Raw genomic sequence first — 6,000 nt, forward strand, 5'->3', positions numbered from 1 at the left:
CGTTCTCTGAATATTTCTGGTCACTGGCAATCAGTCCTCGTTCTGAAAAGTACATTTGCTGAGCAGTGTGAGCAATTGTGTTGGCTTGAAGTTGTACAACCAAACTCACAAAAGACAGTCACTTCTTTTTTTTTTTTAAACAGCCGTTTACTACTAAAACTACTGATCTCTCTGCCTGATGCTAAGAAATAAACCCAGCCACATTTACAGAGACATTAAAAAGAGCATTTGCAGAATGTTTCCTTCTGGCAGGGTGAATAACATGGGAGGACACTGTCATCCTTGAGTTCCCCAATGTGCTCGTCATTGAAGAGCCCCTTTAAAGCAGCGGCCAACGCCGCTTTCATTCCCCCAACAGCTTCTAGAAAACCTGACGAGAATATAACAAAGCAACTGTACAGAGACCATGACATCACTCAGCCCTGCTCTAAAAAACAGCCTGGGAGTTAGTTGACATCACTCAGCCCTGCTCTAAAAAACAGCCTGGGAGTTAGTTGACGTCACTCAGCCCTGCTCTAAAAAACAGCCTGGGAGTTAGTTGACGTCACTCAGCCCTGCTCTAAAAACAGCCTGGGAGTTAGTTGACGTCACTCAGCCCTGCTCTAAAAACAGCCTGGGAGTTAGTTGACGTCACTCAGCCCTGCTCTAAAAACAGCCAGGGAGCTAGTTGACATCACTCAGCCCTGCTCTAAAAACAGCCTGGGAGTTAGTTGACATCACTCAGCCCTGCTCTAAAAACAGCCTGGGAGTTAGTTGACATCACTCAGCCCTGCTCTAAAAACAGCCAGGGAGATAGTTGACATCACTCAGCCCTGCTCTAAAAACAGCCTGGGAGTTAGTTGACATCACTCAGCCCTGCTCTAAAAACAGCCTGGGAGCTAGTTGACATCACTCAGCCCTGCTCTAAAAACAGCCAGGGAGTTAGTTGACATCCTCAGCACTGCTCTAAAAACAGCCAGGGAGTTAGTTGACATCACTCAGCCCTGCTCTAAAATCAGCCTGGGAGTTAGTTGACATCACTCAGCCCTGCTCTAAAAACAGCCAGGGAGTTAGTTGACATCACTCAGCCCTGCTCTAAAAACAGCCAGGAGTTAGTTGACATCACTCAGCCCTGCTCTAAAAACAGCCTGGGAGTTAGTTGACATCACTCAGCCCTGCTCTAAAAACAGCCTGGGAGTTAGTTGACATCACTCAGCCCTGCTCTAAAAACAGCCAGGAGATAGTTGACATCACTCAGCCCTGCTCTAAAAACAGCCAGGGAGTTAGTTGACATCACTCAGCCCTGCTCTAAAAACAGCCAGGGAGATAGTTGACATCACTCAGCCCTGCTCTAAAAACAGCCTGGGAGTTAGTTGACATCACTCAGCCCTGCTCTAAAAACAGCCAGGGAGATAGTTGACATCACTCAGCCCTGCTCTAAAAACAGCCAGGAGTTAGTTGACATCACTCAGCCCTGCTCTAAAAACAGCCAGGGAGTTAGTTGACATCACTCAGCCCTGCTCTAAAAACAGCCAGGGAGTTAGTTGACGTCACTCAGCCCTGCTCTAAAAACAGCCTGGGAGTTAGTTGACATCACTCAGCCCTGCTCTAAAAACAGCCTGGGAGTTAGTTGACGTCACTCAGCCCTGCTCTAAAAACAACCTGGGAGTTAGTTGACATCACTCAGCCCTGCTCTAAAAACAGCCTGGGAGTTAGTTGACATCACTCAGCCCTGCTCTAAAATCAGCCTGGGAGTTAGTTGACATCACTCAGCCCTGCTCTAAAAACAGCCCGTCACTCAGCCCTGCTCTAAAAACTGCCTGGGAGTCAGTTGACATCACTCAGCCCTGCTCTAAAAACAGCCTGGGAGTCAGTTGACATCACTCAGCCCTGCTCTAAAAACAGCCAGGGAGTTAGTTGACATCACTCAGCCCTGCTCTAAAAACAGCCAGGGAGTTAGTTGACATCACTCAGCCCTGCTCTAAAAACAGCCAGGAGTTAGTTGACGTCACTCAGCCCTGCTCTAAAAACAGCCAGGGAGTTAGTTGACATCACTCAGCCCTGCTCTAAAAACAGCCTGGGAGTTAGTTGACGTCACTCAGCCCTGCTCTAAAAACAACCTGGGAGTTAGTTGACATCACTCAGCCCTGCTCTAAAAACAGCCAGGGAGTTAGTTGACGTCACTCAGCCCTGCTCTAAAAACAGCCTGGGAGTTAGTTGACATCACTCAGCCCTGCTCTAAAATCAGCCTGGGAGTTAGTTGACATCACTCAGCCCTGCTCTAAAATCAGCCTGGGAGTTAGTTGACGTCACTCAGCCCTGCTCTAAAAACAGCCAGGGAGTTAGTTGACACCTTCACACAGACTGCAAGAATAATTAAGTGTTGATGAAGATGATAACAGCAGCTGCTACTTATCCCTGTCAAATGAACACCTTTCAACCCCTTTGTCTGGGTTGGAACGTTACAACACAACAAAATAACGGTACCAACAGGCTGTGATTCCAGTCAGCTTTAATCTGCCCCTCTGAGGCACCGTGGTTAAATCGGCTCTACGGGCGCTCATTAGACATGCAGACCAATTGGAGATGCGGACCTTAGAGTTAGAGACGCAAGACGAAGAAACGAAGTGTCAAAATGAGCACCCTGTCTGAGACCCTAAGCCAACCTGTCTGAGGCCCTAAGCCAACCTGCCTGAGGCCCTAAGCCAACCTGCCTGAGGCCCTAAGCCAACCTGCCTGAGGCCCTAAGCCAACCTGTCTGAGACCCTAAGCCAACCTGTCTGAGGCCCTAAGCCAACCTGTCTGAGACCCTAAGCCAACCTGTCTGAGACCCTAAGCCAACCTGTCTGAGGCCCTAAGCCAACCTGTCTGAGACCCTAAGCCAACCTGTCTGAGACCCTAAGCCAACCTGTCTGAGACCCTAAGCCAACCTGTCTGAGGCCCTAAGCCAACCTGTCTGAGACCCTAAGCCAACCTGTCTGAGACCCTAAGCCAACCTGCCTGAGACCCTAAGCCAACCTGCCTGAGGCCCTAAGCCAACCTGCCTGAGGACCCTAAGCCAACCTGTCTGAGACCCTAAGCCAACATGTCTGAGACCCTAAGCCAACCTGAGCCAACACTGAGCCATGGGGCTGTTGGACTGCTGAGGGGACAGAGGGGGTTCTGGGTAGAGGAGTCTAGAAAGGAAGTTGGATCGGGAAGAAACCAACAATACGATTTAAACCAAGTCTATTCCTGTGGAACGTTATATGACAGAGATTCTAACTTGGGTCATGTACAAACCTCTCCCCTTAAGATATCGAAGGAAGGCTTGAACTTCTTTCAGTGATACAGCAAGACTGTAGGTCTCAGGAATACACACCAGCTTCGGAATACCATGACAGTATGCACTAAAATGGAGTACTGCAGTTGTCTGCAGTGCACTGATCATCAGTGAGCTCCGGTATATATATATCAAACCCAGTGGTACCAACCTGTGCTCCGTCCTTCAGTTTGAGGATACACTCCATTGTGTTAATGGTGATGACCACGGCCTCGGAGCCCAGTTTGGTCCAGGGTACGTGGATACGCAACTCATGGATGTGACCGCTCAGGAAGGTAAAGGGCAGTTTCAGCTCCTAGAAACAGGGAATACAATTAAATAAGTCACTGCATTGGCTCAGTGGGTTGGAGCCTGGGTCTGGCAATGCTAATGGATGTAGGGTACGATCTCTAGAGGAGATCATCTGTGGACAACTGACCAGACATGATACGATCTCTACAGGAGATCATCTGTGGACAACTGACCAGACATGAGGGTACGATCTCTAGAGGAGATCATCTGTGGACAACTGACCAGACATGAGGGTAGGATCTCTACAGGAGATCATCTGTGGACAACTGACCAGACATGAGGGTACGATCTCTACAGGAGATCATCTGTGGACAACTGACCAGACATGAGGGTACGATCTCTACAGGAGATCATCTGTGGACAACTGACCAGACATGAGGGTAGGATCTCTAGAGGAGATCATCTGTGGACAACTGACCAGACATGAGGTACGATCTCTACAGGAGATCATCTGTGGACAACTGACCAGACATGAGGGTACGATCTCTAGAGGAGATCATCTGTGGACAACTGACCAGACATGAGGGTACGATCTCTAGAGGAGATCATCTGTGGACAACTGACCAGACATGAGGGCACGATCTCTAGAGGAGATCATCTGTGGACAACTGACCAGACATGAGGGTACGATCTCTAGAGGAGATCATCTGTGGACAACTGACCAGACATGAGGGTACGATCTCTAGAGGAGATCATCTGTGGACAACTGACCAGACATGAGGGTACGATCTCTAGAGGAGATCATCTGTGGACAACTGACCAGACATGAGGGTACGATCTCTAGAGGAGATCATCTGTGGACAACTGACCAGACATGAGGGTACGATCTCCTCTAACTTCTGAACAAGAAGAAGTCAACAGGAAACCTTCTGTATATAAATGGGAACCATATTTAGACCTTTAGGCCCTGATTTCATTCTGGGTTTTATATTTTTATTTAACTTTTTAGGCATGTCAGTTAAGAAAAATATATTGTTTACAATGACGGCCTAACAGGGAATTGTGGGTTTACAGCCTTGTTCGGTGACAGAACAACAGATTTCTACCTTGTCAGCTCGGGATTCGATCCAGCAACCTTTCGGTTACCTGCCTCCCCCTCTAACCACTAGGCTACCTGCCTCCCCCTCTAACCACTAGGCTACCTGCCTCCCCCTCTAACCACTAGGCTACCTGCCTCCCCCTCTAACCACTAGGCTACCTGCCTCACCCCTCTAACCACTAGACTACCTGCCTCCCCCTCTAACCACTAGGCTACCTGCCCCCCCTCTAACCACTAGGCTACCTGCCCCCCCCTCTAACCACTAGGCTACCTGCCCCCCTCTAACCACTAGGCTACCTGCCCCCCCTCTAACCACTAGGCTACCTGCCTCCCCCTCTAACCACTAGGCTACCTGCCTCCCCCCTCTAACCACTAGGCTACCTGCCCCCCCCTCTAACCACTAGGCTACCTGCCCCCCCTCTAACCACTAGGCTACCTGCCCCCCCTCTCTAACCACTAGGCTACCTGCCCCCCTCTCTAACCACTAGGCTACCTGCCCCCCTCTCTAACCACTAGGCTACCTGCCCCCCTCTCTAACCACTAGGCTACCTGCCTCCCCCTCTAACCACTAGGCTACCTGCCCCCCCCCTCTCTAACCACTAGGCTACCTGCCCCCCTCTCTAACCACTAGGCTACCTGCCCCCTCTCTAACCACTAGGCTACCTGCCCCCCTTCTCTAACCACTAGGTTACCTGCCCCCTCCTCTAACCACTAGGCTACCTGCCCCCCTTCTCTAACCACTAGGTTACCTGCCCCCCCCACTCTAACCACTAGGCTACCTACCCCCCCCCTTCTCTAACCACTAGGTTACCTGCCTCCCCTCTCTAACCACTAGGTTACCTGCCCCCCCTCTCTAACCACTAGGTTACCTGCCCCCCTCTCTAACCACTAGGCTACCTGCCCCCTCTCTAACCACTAGGTTACCTGCCTCCCCTCTCTAACCACTAGGTTACCTGCCTCCCCTCTCTAACCACTAGGTTACCTGCCTGCCCCCTCTCTAACCACTAGGTTACCTGCCTCCCCTCTCTAACCACTAGGTTACCTGCCTGCCCCCTCTCTAACCACTAGGTTACCTGCCTCCCCCTCTCTAACCACTAGGCTACCTGCCCTCTAACCACTAGGTTACCCCCCCTCTCTAACCACTAGGTTACCTGCCCCCCTCTCTAACCACTAGGTTACCTGACCACTAGGTTACCCCTCTCTAACCACTAGGCTACCTAAAGTGATCACTAAAATCCACATCCTCTGACCACTAGGTTACCTGCCCCCCTCTCTAACCACTAGGCTACCTGGAAGTGATCACTAAAATCCACATCCTCTGACCACTAGGTTACCTGCCCCCACCTAACCACTAGGCTACCTACCCCCC

At 50.6% G+C, this 6,000-nt stretch overlaps 1 pseudogene; it reads right to left on the minus strand.

Moving 5' to 3' along the window:
- The window catches only part of LOC121844524, a 128,331-nt pseudogene extending 124,735 nt beyond the window's left edge, over nt 1–3,596 (minus strand).
- Nucleotides 3,597–6,000: the final 2,404 nt, after the last annotated feature.

This window comes from Oncorhynchus tshawytscha, unplaced genomic scaffold (genome assembly GCF_018296145.1).
Source record: "Oncorhynchus tshawytscha isolate Ot180627B unplaced genomic scaffold, Otsh_v2.0 Un_contig_6490_pilon_pilon, whole genome shotgun sequence".
Taxonomy (NCBI): Eukaryota; Metazoa; Chordata; class Actinopteri; order Salmoniformes; family Salmonidae; genus Oncorhynchus; species Oncorhynchus tshawytscha.